This window comes from Hyperolius riggenbachi, chromosome 5 (genome assembly GCF_040937935.1).
Source record: "Hyperolius riggenbachi isolate aHypRig1 chromosome 5, aHypRig1.pri, whole genome shotgun sequence".
NCBI lineage: Eukaryota > Metazoa > Chordata > Amphibia > Anura > Hyperoliidae > Hyperolius > Hyperolius riggenbachi.
Window position 1 is genome coordinate 80,398,662 of NC_090650.1, and position 12,635 is coordinate 80,411,296.

General features: G+C 40.6%; 1 protein-coding gene across 1 annotated transcript in view; it reads left to right on the forward strand.

Moving 5' to 3' along the window:
* The window catches only part of PRKAG2 (protein kinase AMP-activated non-catalytic subunit gamma 2), a 421,795-nt gene that overhangs the window by 111,894 nt on the left and 297,266 nt on the right, over nt 1-12,635 (forward strand). The window lies entirely within an intron of this gene.

Genomic DNA, 12,635 nt, shown 5'->3' on the forward strand with positions numbered 1-12,635 from the left:
TAGCTTTACCAACTTCAGCAGTAAAAAATAATACGTTCTTGATAAAGTGTTGCCAGTCAAACCAACTACAGAAAATACAGCATTCATTTGTAATATGTCAGGTTTTCCTGGTTAGTTAAAATCTATTTTTAGTACAAATCCCAATAAATTAAGCCCACGATGAAAAAAAAAAAATCTCTGTACATTCTATAAGCAGATTAAAGCAGATTGTGGACATAGCTGGAGAATATTTTTTCATTTTATATTAGGTATGCAGAAATTGAGTCCTTAATTAGGACTCCCTGTGGTGTTTCATCAAACACCTCACTTTATACTTTTCCATGTTTGTGTATGTACTTCCTGCCGTCACAGCTGAGCGCTCATTATCTCACTACTAACTATGGCAGACACATCTCAATTACTTGCATTGGTTGGAAAAAATCAGGTCACGTATGGCTTAAGCTGGGAATTGTATAAAACACTTCACTCACATATAGTTAACTAGTACAGTAGTCTTTAATGCCAGATTCCAAGATTTTTTTTTCATTTCTCACTATTTTATTTAAATTGAGTTTTGGACAATGTGAAAAGCAGGGCCGGTTCTACTTGCAGTGGGGCCTCTGGGTAAAATTAACCCCTGACAGACCTCCTCCCACCTTCCCTAAAGTGGCATTAGGGAACCCTTGGTTGATGCCAGATTTCCCCCGGGCACCCAAGTAAGCAGCCAAGCTCCCCACCAGGTCACCCTCCAGCTTAACTATGGTCCCCAGGGCCCCGCAGAGTCTTTAGCAGAGTAGCGTCTCACCTGTCCTGGCATGCACACTCTTCTGTCAGTCTATGGCCCCGTACACTCCTACCTTCACACACCATTGGATGAATCTTCTCTGTGACCCGGCCCACTTTATGACACAATAACATGCGTCAGGTCACAGAGGAGAGATACTCCTGTGAGGATGAAGATGGGAATACATGGAGCCACGGACTGACTGAGGAGTATGCCCACTGGGATAGGTGAGACACTACTCTCCTGAAGACTCTGCAGGAGTTGCAGAGACCATGGATAAAGGGAAACTGTAGTGAAAGAAAAAAACCCTATGGGGTCCTCAACCTCGGAGGGGGAAGCTTCTGGATCCTAAAGGCCCACGGGAGAAGTGTTTTCTGTGGCTACCTGATCCGCTTAGGTAGTTTACTTTTTTTTTTTTTCATTTTTGAGCCCACCTTGGTCTCTCTTTAAGTAAACATGGTCATGTGACTACTGCTGTCCTACAGTGATTCAAATTCATGGTGCTCCTGTGTAAGCAGCTTCTTGGGAGGGAGATGTGACCGCTCACCACCTTATAAACAGGATGTGGAAGTAGTGTGTGTATGGACTGCCACTCAAGTATTTTTCTGTAGGTGTCTGTGTGGAGTCATGTGCCAGCAGTACGGTGGAGTTTGGTCTCGGCAGCTCTCTGAGTATGCCATGTATGCCTGTTATTGAGTCAGCTGTAGCAGGAAAAGGAGGGTTAGTGTGAGAGGAGGAATTAGGAGAGATGTTTGATGCAAGTTTTATGTTTTAAAGAGGAACTGTAGTGAAAATGATGTAATGAATGAAATTGCTTATTTTTTACAATATTAATTAATAAATTATTTAGTCAGTGTTTTCCCATTATAAAATGGGGGGGAAGGGGTTCACCACAATATCAGCCACAAAGACCCCTCTGATGATTTTTTTCATTTAAGATTTCTCATGGTAAAGGGGAAATTGGCTACTGATTGAAATTAAGTTCAATCCTGGGTTACAGTTCCTCTTTAAAGAGGAACTGTCACGAAAAATCTTGAAATTTAAAACGCATACAAATAAGAAGTACATTTCTCCCAGAGTAAAATGAGCCATAAATTACTTTTCTCCTATGTTCTGTCAGTTACAATTAGAAGTAGAAATCTGTCATTGCCGACAGATTTTGGACTAGCCCATCTTCTCATAGGGGGGTTCTAAGGGTTTTCTTTATTTTTAAAAGCACTTAGTGAATGGCAGTTGCTCCGTCCAACTGCCAAAATAGTGTACAGCTAGCAAGGAGGCTGGCCAGCATCTTTGTATAAATCTTTTTCAGGGAATGTCTTTATAAAGAATAAAGGCTATGCTGAGAATCCCCTATGGAGAGATGGACTAACCCAAAAGCTGTTGGTTCTGTCAGATTTCTATTACCTACTGTGAGTGACAGCAACATAGGAGAAAAGTAATTTATGGCTCATTTTACTCTGGAAGAAATGTACTTATTATTTGTATGTGTTTTAAATTAAAAGATTTTCGCAACAGTTCCTCTTTAAATAGTATAGTATTGATAATATAAAACTATCAATGTATTGCACTAATGGCGACCATTTGAGCCAGTCTCATTAGTATAGAATGTAAATGTACACCAGTCAACGGTTTTCGGCACAAATATTATCAGGACTAATGAGCAAAAGATCTAATACATTTAGGGCTAAATGTCAGATTGCAATTTACAGTAAGCTGACCCATACCTCAGTGTACATAGTTTATGGATTAGTGGTTACCATATGGAATTCTGTCATCTGTTCTATTTAATCCCTGCACACTCCATAAATCTGGCTCAGCTATGGAAGGGATGTTCACAGATGCAGCATGTGAAAGCTAGTCTAGTGAAGTTACTTTTCACCTTGTGTTTAGGTAACCCGGAGGTTTCTCTTTATTCCTGGTGAGGGAACACCTCTCTTTACTACTGCTGCTCCGCCCTCTGCTTGTGTCATTCATAAACACAGACGTTGTTATTATGTGCTTGTATAATAAGGACAATCTGTTTTTTTACTCCTGTTTATGTCATTTTATGTTGTGTTTAGGCTACAAGAAGCTGGCAGGTTGTGGCGATGTCTCATGATAGTAAATGCATCACCACATTATATAATAATAAAATGCAGACGTATTCAGTGTGGCAATGATGATGACTGTGATGTAAAAGGATGACTGTTGTTTCTGACTATTCCATTATGGTTTTGTGACGCCAGAGCGAGCGAGTCTAGGTTATGTTATTTCACTTTTTTTCCAGAAAGCTTGAGGAACATAATTCGGTTTATACAAGGGTGAAGAGGCAACCAGGATGTTTAAAACTTTGTTAAAAACACAATATAATGCAGATGATCAATATAATGCACAATATATCTCAGATTGAATAATAAATACCTTAAAAAAAAGTAATAAAAAGTGCAAAATATCGTCTTCAACAATAAAAACTAAAATATATTTACAGTCGTAATGAGCATAGTAAAACATTGGTAAATATTACACATATTTTACTAAACCTAATCCTACTCTCACACAGAACCCACCCCTGGTGGTGCCTAACCCTAAGTCCCCCCTCTGACGGTTCCTAACCTTAAGACTCTAGCCCGGTGGTGTCTAACCCTAAGACCCCCCAGGTGGAGGCCTTACCCTAAGCCCCCCTTCTCGTGGTTCAAAACCTTAAGACCCCCCCTGGTGGTGCCTAACCCTAAGATCTCCCTGCTTGTGCCTAAGACCCTCGCCCGGGGGAGGCCTAACCCTAAGTCCCCCCTCCTGTGGTTCCTAACCTTAAGACCTAAAAACCCCCCGCCTGGTGGTGCCTAACCCTAAGATCCCCCTTCTTGTGCCTAACCCTAAGACCCCCCCGGTAGTAAATAACCCAAAGACCCCCCTTGGTGGTGCCTAACTTTAAAACCCCCCTGGTGGTGCCTAACCTAAGATAATACATTTCAAAACAATAATTTACAAAATTATAATTGTCAAAACGAATTTCAAAACAATATTTTACAAAACACTAATTCTCAATATGAATATTTATGGTTAGATGGGCACTGCACCTGATAAACAAAAAATTCCTCTTTGGCGCTCAATAGTCAATACTTTGCATTAGCGACTATGGGGCACCCAAATAGTCCATTAGCCTCAAAGGCCCAAATTTCCTGATTCCCGTTAAAGGACCATGATCTGATCTGATGATTTCCTGTGTAGCACCAGGAAAAGGAAAAGGGACATTTCTTATCCACTTCTTGCAATGTCTTATGCTGGGAATACACCATACATTTTTACCCCCGATAGATGAGTTCGATGGATAATTTCTGACATGTCCATAATTCTTTCCAATTGTTTTTTGGCTCGATTTCTCATAGAAGTGAATGGATAAATATAAGAAAAATGAGCCCAAGATAAGAGAATCTTGCGGAAAAAACATTTGGGTGGAAAATCGAGCGGAAAAACGTATCGGGTGGACCCAGCATTATACATAGAGACACTATATGTTAGAAGTCTGTGATGTATGATTACCAGGCTATCTATCCTTCATTTAAACAGGCAAGCCGCTCCAAGCAAGGTGTGTAATCCACTTGTATTTATTCTCTGTCTGTTGCTCTCTAATCATCTTATCCTTTGACCACTGGTTATTCACAGCATGTACTTTGGCAGGAGTTTTGTAGGTCAGCCTGCTGGCTTTACTGCCAATGTAACTGTTCGGATAGACATAACAAATGCCAGCTGTGGCCGGGATGAGCAGTTGTAGCACCCATAGGATTCCTTCAGAAATGCCAGCATTCACACAGATTTGTTCCTCTTGAGACAAAACTTATTTGTTGGTATTGTTACTACTGTGCCTTTTCGATAAGCTATTCCATTTGTTTTTAGTTTTAGTTTAGTTTAGTTTAGTTTTTAACAACACTATTGCACTGTTGAGGCATGAGGTAACTTGACACATTGAGAAAAACACACAGAGACAATGAGAGCTCAAAAAGTGCAATATGCCACTGATTGTATGAAAAGTTTAAAGAAAACCTAAACGGAGAAGGATATGGATTGTTCCGTTTATAATAATAACAGTTACCCGACTTTCCTGCTGATCCTGAGTCTCTAATACTTTTAGCCACAGCCCCTCAACAAGCATGCAGATCAGGTGCTCTGACTGAAGTCAGACTGGATTATCTGCATGCTTGTTTCAGGTGTGTGATTCAGCCACTATTGCAGCCAAAGAGATGAGCAGGACTGCCAGGAAGCTGGTATTGTTTAAAAGGAAACATTCCCTCTCAGTTCAGGTTCCCTTTAAGGCAGCTGACGTGTTTCAGAGACACAGGTTCTTAGCCATAGCTCACCAAAGACAAGACAGAAAGATATATATATATATATATATATATATATATATATATATATATATATATATATATATATATATATATATATATATATATATATATATATGAAACCCCTTCCCATCCAGGGCTGAATCAGACACCTGAAGGGTAATTAGCTCCTTAAATACTACAAAGAGCTGGACTGGAATAAATAGTGCACATAATAAAAACAAATACAAATTCAGTGTAAAAGATTAATATCCCATCTGGAATACAATAACTAGGCTGTGTTCCTTTTCTTCTTCTTTCTTTTGCCTGAAAGAGTTAACATTCAGGTATGCAAGTGACAGTTTCTCTCTAGTCGGGACCTCACTGTTAAGGAATTACAGCCATAAAACGCTTGCTTGGCAAAACAACAGCTTCTTAGTGCAGGTAATAGATAAAAAGGCAGTAGTTCATAGCTTTTGGCTTAGAACTCTCTCAGACGTGTGTGAAACGCTGTATCATTCATTTGAGACAGTACAAAATTAAACTTACTTTTTTAGCTTTTAAAAAGAAAATTAAACTGTTGTATTCTAAAAAAAAAGTCATTTTCAGAAGGAGGAGGATAAATAATATTGTGTATCTCATCTGTTTATTTTCACCTCGGGTTTCCTTTAAACAATAGTGGAATTTCCCCCTAATACAGTGAAGTAATATACTGTTGTGTTCTTGGAAAATTCTGGCCTGGAAACGTTGAAATGAAACGTCAAGGCAGCACAACTTAATGTGGCATTATGATTACAGAGGGAACATTATTCCTGAGAAAAGATCTCTGTGAGAGTGGCAGCCTCCATTTACTTCTACTTGTTTTTATTTCGCCCACATACTAAATCAACTTCACGTACACAAAGATAGAAATTCCTACAAACAGATACATAGAATTACTTCTCGTCACCACTTGGGAACAGAACGTTCGCAGAGAGAACATTATTATTCTGTAGTATTTATATAGCACCGACATCTTCCGCAGCGCTGTACATAGTATATATATATATTGTCTTGTCACTAACTGTCCCTCAGAGGAGCTCACAATCTAGTCCTTACCATAGTCATATGTCCTATGTGTATGTATCATGTAGTGTATGTGTTGTAGTCTAGGGCCAATTTAGGGGGAAGCCAATTAACTTATCTGTATGTTTTTGGGATGTGGGAGGAAACCAAAGTGCCCGGAGGAAACCCACACAGACAAGGGGAGAACATACAAACTCCTTGCAGATGTTGACCTGGTTGGGATTCAACCTCATTTTCTTCTTGCGTTTTGCCTCTAAACACAAACTAATTAAAGTCAGATTTAAAAACCAACTAAGAACACCATCAGTGTCAAGACATTTATTTTTCCTCCTTACAAAACAAACAGAAGATTTCACTTTACACCAACATTCCTGTCGCTATGACTTCTTTAGTATAACAAAAAGATTACTGTAGCTTTGAAAATATCCTATATATGTTTAAAAAATGGCAAAAAGGTAGTATCAACAATGGTCAATTTTGTTGGGCATACACCCACATCCCATGAATATCCACAGAGAATGTTTACCACGGAACTTTAAAGGCTACCTAACCCGAGGCAAAGATACCTAAGGTAGACACAGAGCTATGCTCATGCTGGACCACATACCTCTGTGCATTGTCTGTTCAAAGGAACTCAGAAGTGAGTACACCAATGATATCATGCCTTTAACCACCCCTTTACCTAGGCAAGTTTGTTCAAAAGGAGACAATGAGCTACTAAGTCTTTCCTTTATTCCTTGAGACCTAATAAAATGCTTGAATTGGTTCCAACTCCAGAGCGGCCTTTCCATGTCAGTTCACGGAGGGTGTCTCCGTGAACAGCCGGAGAGCCGCCGATCGCGGCTCGCCGGCAAAATGTAAACAGGCGGGGAAAAAATCCCAGCTGTTTACATCATACGGCGCTGCGCAAGGCAGATCAGCGATCCCCGGCCTCTGATTGGCCGGGGATCGCGGCATTCTCATTCGCCGGCATCTGTTGTAGGCGGCGCAGGACGGATCTCCGCCCTGAGCTGCCCATAGGAGGAAGGGAAACGCCGGAGGGGGACGGAGGCGGAAAATGGCTGCGGAGAGGGGGCTTTGAGGAGCCCCCCCGCCGAACGAACAGAGCCGGCGGCGATCAGACCCCCCCAGCAGGACATCCCCCTAGTGGGGAAAAAAGGGGGGTAGTCTGATCGCCCTGGCTCACTCCTGATCGGTGCTGCGGGCTGGAGAGCCCACGCAGCACCGATCAGTGCAGAAAGCCCTGGTCGGCAAGTGGTTAAACTGTGTGCGCAAGTCAGATAGCGGGATCCAGTCTCCGTTAGCAATAAGCTGATGAGCTCTAATAGATGGGTCTACTTGCCATGCTGTATAGCTTTTGGTATGAAAGCCTAGTGGAAAAAGTGGATTGTTAAGAACAGGAAGAAGTGGAGTAAGCCATGGAGAAATTAGGGGATTAGATCTATATTTCCCTAACAGCTTAATGGTATATGAAATTAATCCTGCAGCTGGTTCAGTTATCTTAAGTGAGTGTGCGGACCAAGGTGCCAATTCAAGTCCATCAGACATCAATTCACTCTCCATACCTACCCATATATTTTGTTCAATACGTCTGTGCCTATCTATAATTCTAATTAAGACCAACACTGCATGATAGAGGCGAGGGCATGGAACAGCCATTTTAATGTAATCCACTCAATCAGTCATTTTGTTCACCCCTCTGATTTAAAGAGAATCTGTACTGTAAAATTCTTACAATAAAAAGCATACCATTCTATTCATTATGTTCTCCTGGGCCCCTCTGTGCTGTTTCTGCCACTCCCTGCAGCAATCCTGGCTTGTGATTGCCAGTTTTATGCAGTGTTTTCAAACAAAAGACATAGCAAGTCATAGGCTGAGAGTAGCTCAGAGTATGCAGGGGGCCTGGAGAGGGTGTGTATAGCTTCTATCCAATCACAAGCAGCACAGCACATTCCAGCCTGACTGCCTGAGCCTGAAAGACCCGACAGAGGAGAGAAGATTAGATTATATAACAGACATAGCACAGCCACTGTGCAAATAGGAAAGGCTGCAGTAAGCCAGACCACATTAGAACAGGTATATCCATGTTTCGTACTTCTTGGACAGCACACCTATCTTGCTTCAATGGCTGTGCCAGGTCTAGCCTGTGTGGCTGATACAGACTTGATGCAAGCAAAAAAGTAAAGATGACCAGCACTTGCCAATTCTTAAAAAGCAGAATATTTATTCACAAAAAAGAGTGAATAAAAATAGCCATGACATCCGGATAAACCGCTCTTTGTCAAGTGAAAGCATGCTTTCACTTGACAAAGAGCGGTTTATCCGTTCGAAACGGCGACAGTCTGTTGTGACTAGAATTGGGCTGCAATGGAGGCGTAACCTATTCTGGAGGAAGACCTCATGCCATTGCATGCAGCTAAGAGCTATACTTACTACCAAGAGCTATAGTTACATTCTGGGAGTCCGGATGTCATGGCTATTTTTATTCACTTTTTTTTGTGAATAAATATTCTGCTTTTTAACAATTGGCAAGTGCTGGTCATCTTTACTTTTTTGATTAGAACAGGTATAGGAACTTATAGGATAGAAGAAATAAGGCTCAAAATTTTGGTACAGAGTCTCTTTAAAGTTGAAAGTCTGCACTTCAATTGCATCAGAGTCGTTTCATTTAAAAGCCATTGTGGTAATGTACATAACCATAATTACAAAAATATTGTCTCTGTCCAAATATCTATGGACCTAACTGTACATTATTAAGCACTTTGATCAAAGTGCCTGACAACACCATATATTACGTCATCTCATCATCAATTGTATTGATGCTTAATGTCATTGGAAATCGATGAGAAAAAAAATCAGCCAGATACTTACCTAAGGAGAGGGAATGTTCTGTGTTCTATATTGCTTTTCCGCTCCTCTCCTTGTCCCCGTTCCAGCGCTGGCTCCCCGTAGCAGTATTCAACCAATAAACCAGTCAAAAACTGCTCTCTCCACCCCCAAAGGGAGGCTTCGGAAGCCTTTGGGAGCCCAAGTGCTCCAGAAGATGGGCTGCTCCATACTGCGCACGAGCGAGTGCCCTCTCTCTCGCACGTATCCAGTATGGAGCCGCCTGTCTTCGGGAGGACTCAGCTCCTGAGGAGACTGAGAGAGGAGCAGGATGGCTCTATAAGACCCAAAGCCTTCCCACTCCTTAGGTAAGTATCCGACTGGTTTTTTTTTTTTTTTACTTTAAAATCCCGGGATTTTATGCAGCAATACGATTAAAGGATTGGGATTTTACTGGAGCACAGACATTCTGTTGATGATGAGATCTTTAGTAAAACGTCATTCTCAATTAGACACATATGGCAGCGCAAACTTTCATTTCCTAGGCGATTCAATCATTTCATCGGATTGACCAAAAATCATATCTATCCAGAAGAAGGAAAATTTTGATCAAAATATATGGAAATATTTCAAGACAAGTCACAGAACATTTTTATCTTGTTTTTCTCACGGCGGATTTAAAGCGCCAGAGTCTTGCCGTAGGTCTCCTTAATGAATAGGTGTTCTGGCATACTGAAAGGAAGAGCCGAGATTTGAACCCAGGTTGCCTGTATCAGAGGTAAAGCCCTTAACCAGTACATTATCCAGCCACTGCCAGTTGTTAATCAGATTGCCACACTGCTTTTTGTTTGATGGCAATAAAATCATATTAGCAAGTTAGCATAATTTAAACAAATCTAAATTGCCTAAAGAGTTGCCATTCATTGACAGTATTACAGCAAATACACAAATAAAAACTGAAATGTGTATGGCTGCACTGCAGTAAAAAAATATATATATTTTTTACAGTGTTTATTGACCACTCCCAGAAGCACAGGTCACTGGTATTATACTAGAGGCAAGAAAGGTAAATATAACAGATTACACTGGTCTCTGATCTTGCATACAGTATAACTTTAGAGAACCTGACTTTACTGCGCCCCCTGGCTGCATGTCTGTGCAGGACCGGAAGTCATTGTAATGCCCACAGATCTCTATAGCATAACAGCATGCAGAAATTACAAATCTTCAAACCTTTGTCTACCTTAATACCTTTTGTCTTTTGTAAACTTGCCTTAGTAGAAGGCAAAAAGGAACAAAACGTTCCTTCATTCTGCCATGTTCTACATGATTGGTGATATGGCAGATCGGTAAACGAGGATCGTCTAGCTTGTGTACTTCAGACTTGACCTGTATTGGCCGGTATAAATAAATGCATTATTATACTTTACATACAACCTTTTCATTGCTTGTTTTAGAATTTAGTGTGTTTTTCAACTATTCATAAGTTGACTTATAAATTCTTCATAGGTTTCGTAACTGTAAATAACCATTGGGTTAATTAATCACTGGGTTTGATAGGCTCAGTTTCAGTTTTGTCTTTTGTGGTAACGGTATGCAAAGTTGAATTTGAATTCTCTTCTCTGTTAGTGAAAGCAGCCTGTGTTGCTGAGGTGGCAGGTCCGTATAACAACTGTTTTTGTTGTTGTTTAGTCGCTATTCTGTGTCATGTCCGACTCTTTGCAACCCCATGGACCACAGCACACCAGGCCCCTCTATCCTCTGCTGTCTCTCAAAGCTCATGTTTGTTGCTTCCATGATACTATATAGCCATCTCAGTCTCTGCCGTCCTCTCGTCCTTTTACCCTCGATCTTTTCTAGCATCAAGGTCTTCTCCAATGAATCCTGCCATCTCATCATTTGCACAAACTATTTCAGCTTCATCTTCAGCATTTCTCCTTCCAATGAACAGTCAGGGTTAATTACTTCAAGGACTGACTAATTGGATCTTCTTACAGTCCAAAGGATTCTCAAAAGTCTTCTCCAGCACCACAATTTGAAGGCATTGATTCTTCGGTGCTCAGCCTTCCTTATGGTCCAACTGTATGGTCACAACAACCATACATTTCTATTGGAAAAACCCTGGTTTTGACTTTATGAACCATTGTTGACAAGGTGACATCTCTGTTTTTATTACATTGTCCAAGTTTGTCATTATCGACTGTTTATTGTAATGATAACCTCAACAGGTGTATTTTAAAGGGTGTGTGTTGAGAAGGGTCTAACCTACCTTTATGTTTTTGGGGTTTGGAAGGGAATTTATTTAAACATGGGCAGAACATGCAAATTCTATGCAGAAAATATATTGGGACAATATTGCCGCAAGTTGGGAGTGCTAGCATTATGCATTTTTTAATAGATGAGTTGTTGTTGTTTCAGTAAAAATAACATGTAATGAAAATCTATTGTACTGGACTTTAGGGGTGGGTCCTGGACAGCAGGTATGTCCCACAATATGTTTGGGCAATAGCTCTCTCAGTCTCCTTGTTCCCCTGCTGCCCCTGTTTCTCTTTGACTGCATCTTTGGGTTGCCTCAGAAGACTTGGGAAATACTCAGGTGTCTGAGTACTTCTGAAGAGTAACAGCTGTGTACTGTGTGTGCACTCGCAAGTTCACCGAGTACACCGAGTACTTTTCTTGAAAGTTCTTGGAGGCCTGAGTGCTTCCAAAGCCTTGAGAGGAGACCCAAAGGCCTCTTTGGCATTAAAGCTGGATTGCTGCAATGGGACCCCGGTAGTGGAATCACAGGATGCAGAGAGAACCGGGAAGGCTTCAAGGCATCCAGGTGAGTATGTAACCTTTGTTTTTAGTTAGGTGGCTACAGGTATCCTTTAAAGCTTAAGGAGGAACTCCAGTGAAAATAATGTAATAAAAAGTGCTTCATTTTTACAATAATTATGTATAAATGATTTAGTCAGTGTTTGCCCATTGTAAAATATTTTAAATCCCTGATCTATATTCTGACATTTATCACATGGTGACATTTTTACTGCTGGCTAGTGATGTAGCTGCTGCTTGCTGTTTTGGCAGTTGGAAACAGATGTAAACAGCTATTTCACACAATGCAACAGGGTTCACAGACAGGAAACTGCCAAGAGTACATACTCAGAATTTCTTTGTGGGAGGGGTTTCACCACAATATCAGCCATACAGCGCCCCCTGATGGTCTGTTTGTGAAAAAGAATAGCTTTCTCATGTAAAAGGGGGTATCAGCTACTGATTGGGATAAAGTTCAATTCTTGGTCGGAGTTTCTCTTTAAAACATAGATTTAATGTTTTAATGCCTCTGCTGGATGACTCAATCTTTGAAATAGTTTGACACGATTCAAAGTCCCAATCTATGAACTATTGACGTTGTTTTATCTATTCCTTGCACTCAAAAGCTGTTCTCTGCAGGCAAGAGTTTTATGGTTGTAATTCCTTATCACTGAGGGTTGCCCTATAGTCTGACTAGATCCGACTATACAGAAATGGACACTTGCATATCTAACTGTTTAACTATTTCAGAGAGAAACAGAAAAAAAGGAACACAGTCTAGTTACATGCAGGAATGACACTGTTCTTATACTTGTTTATCTCATCATTTCACATGTCAGTTCAGGTACCCTTTAAACACCTCATTGTTAAAAAACAAACAAAAA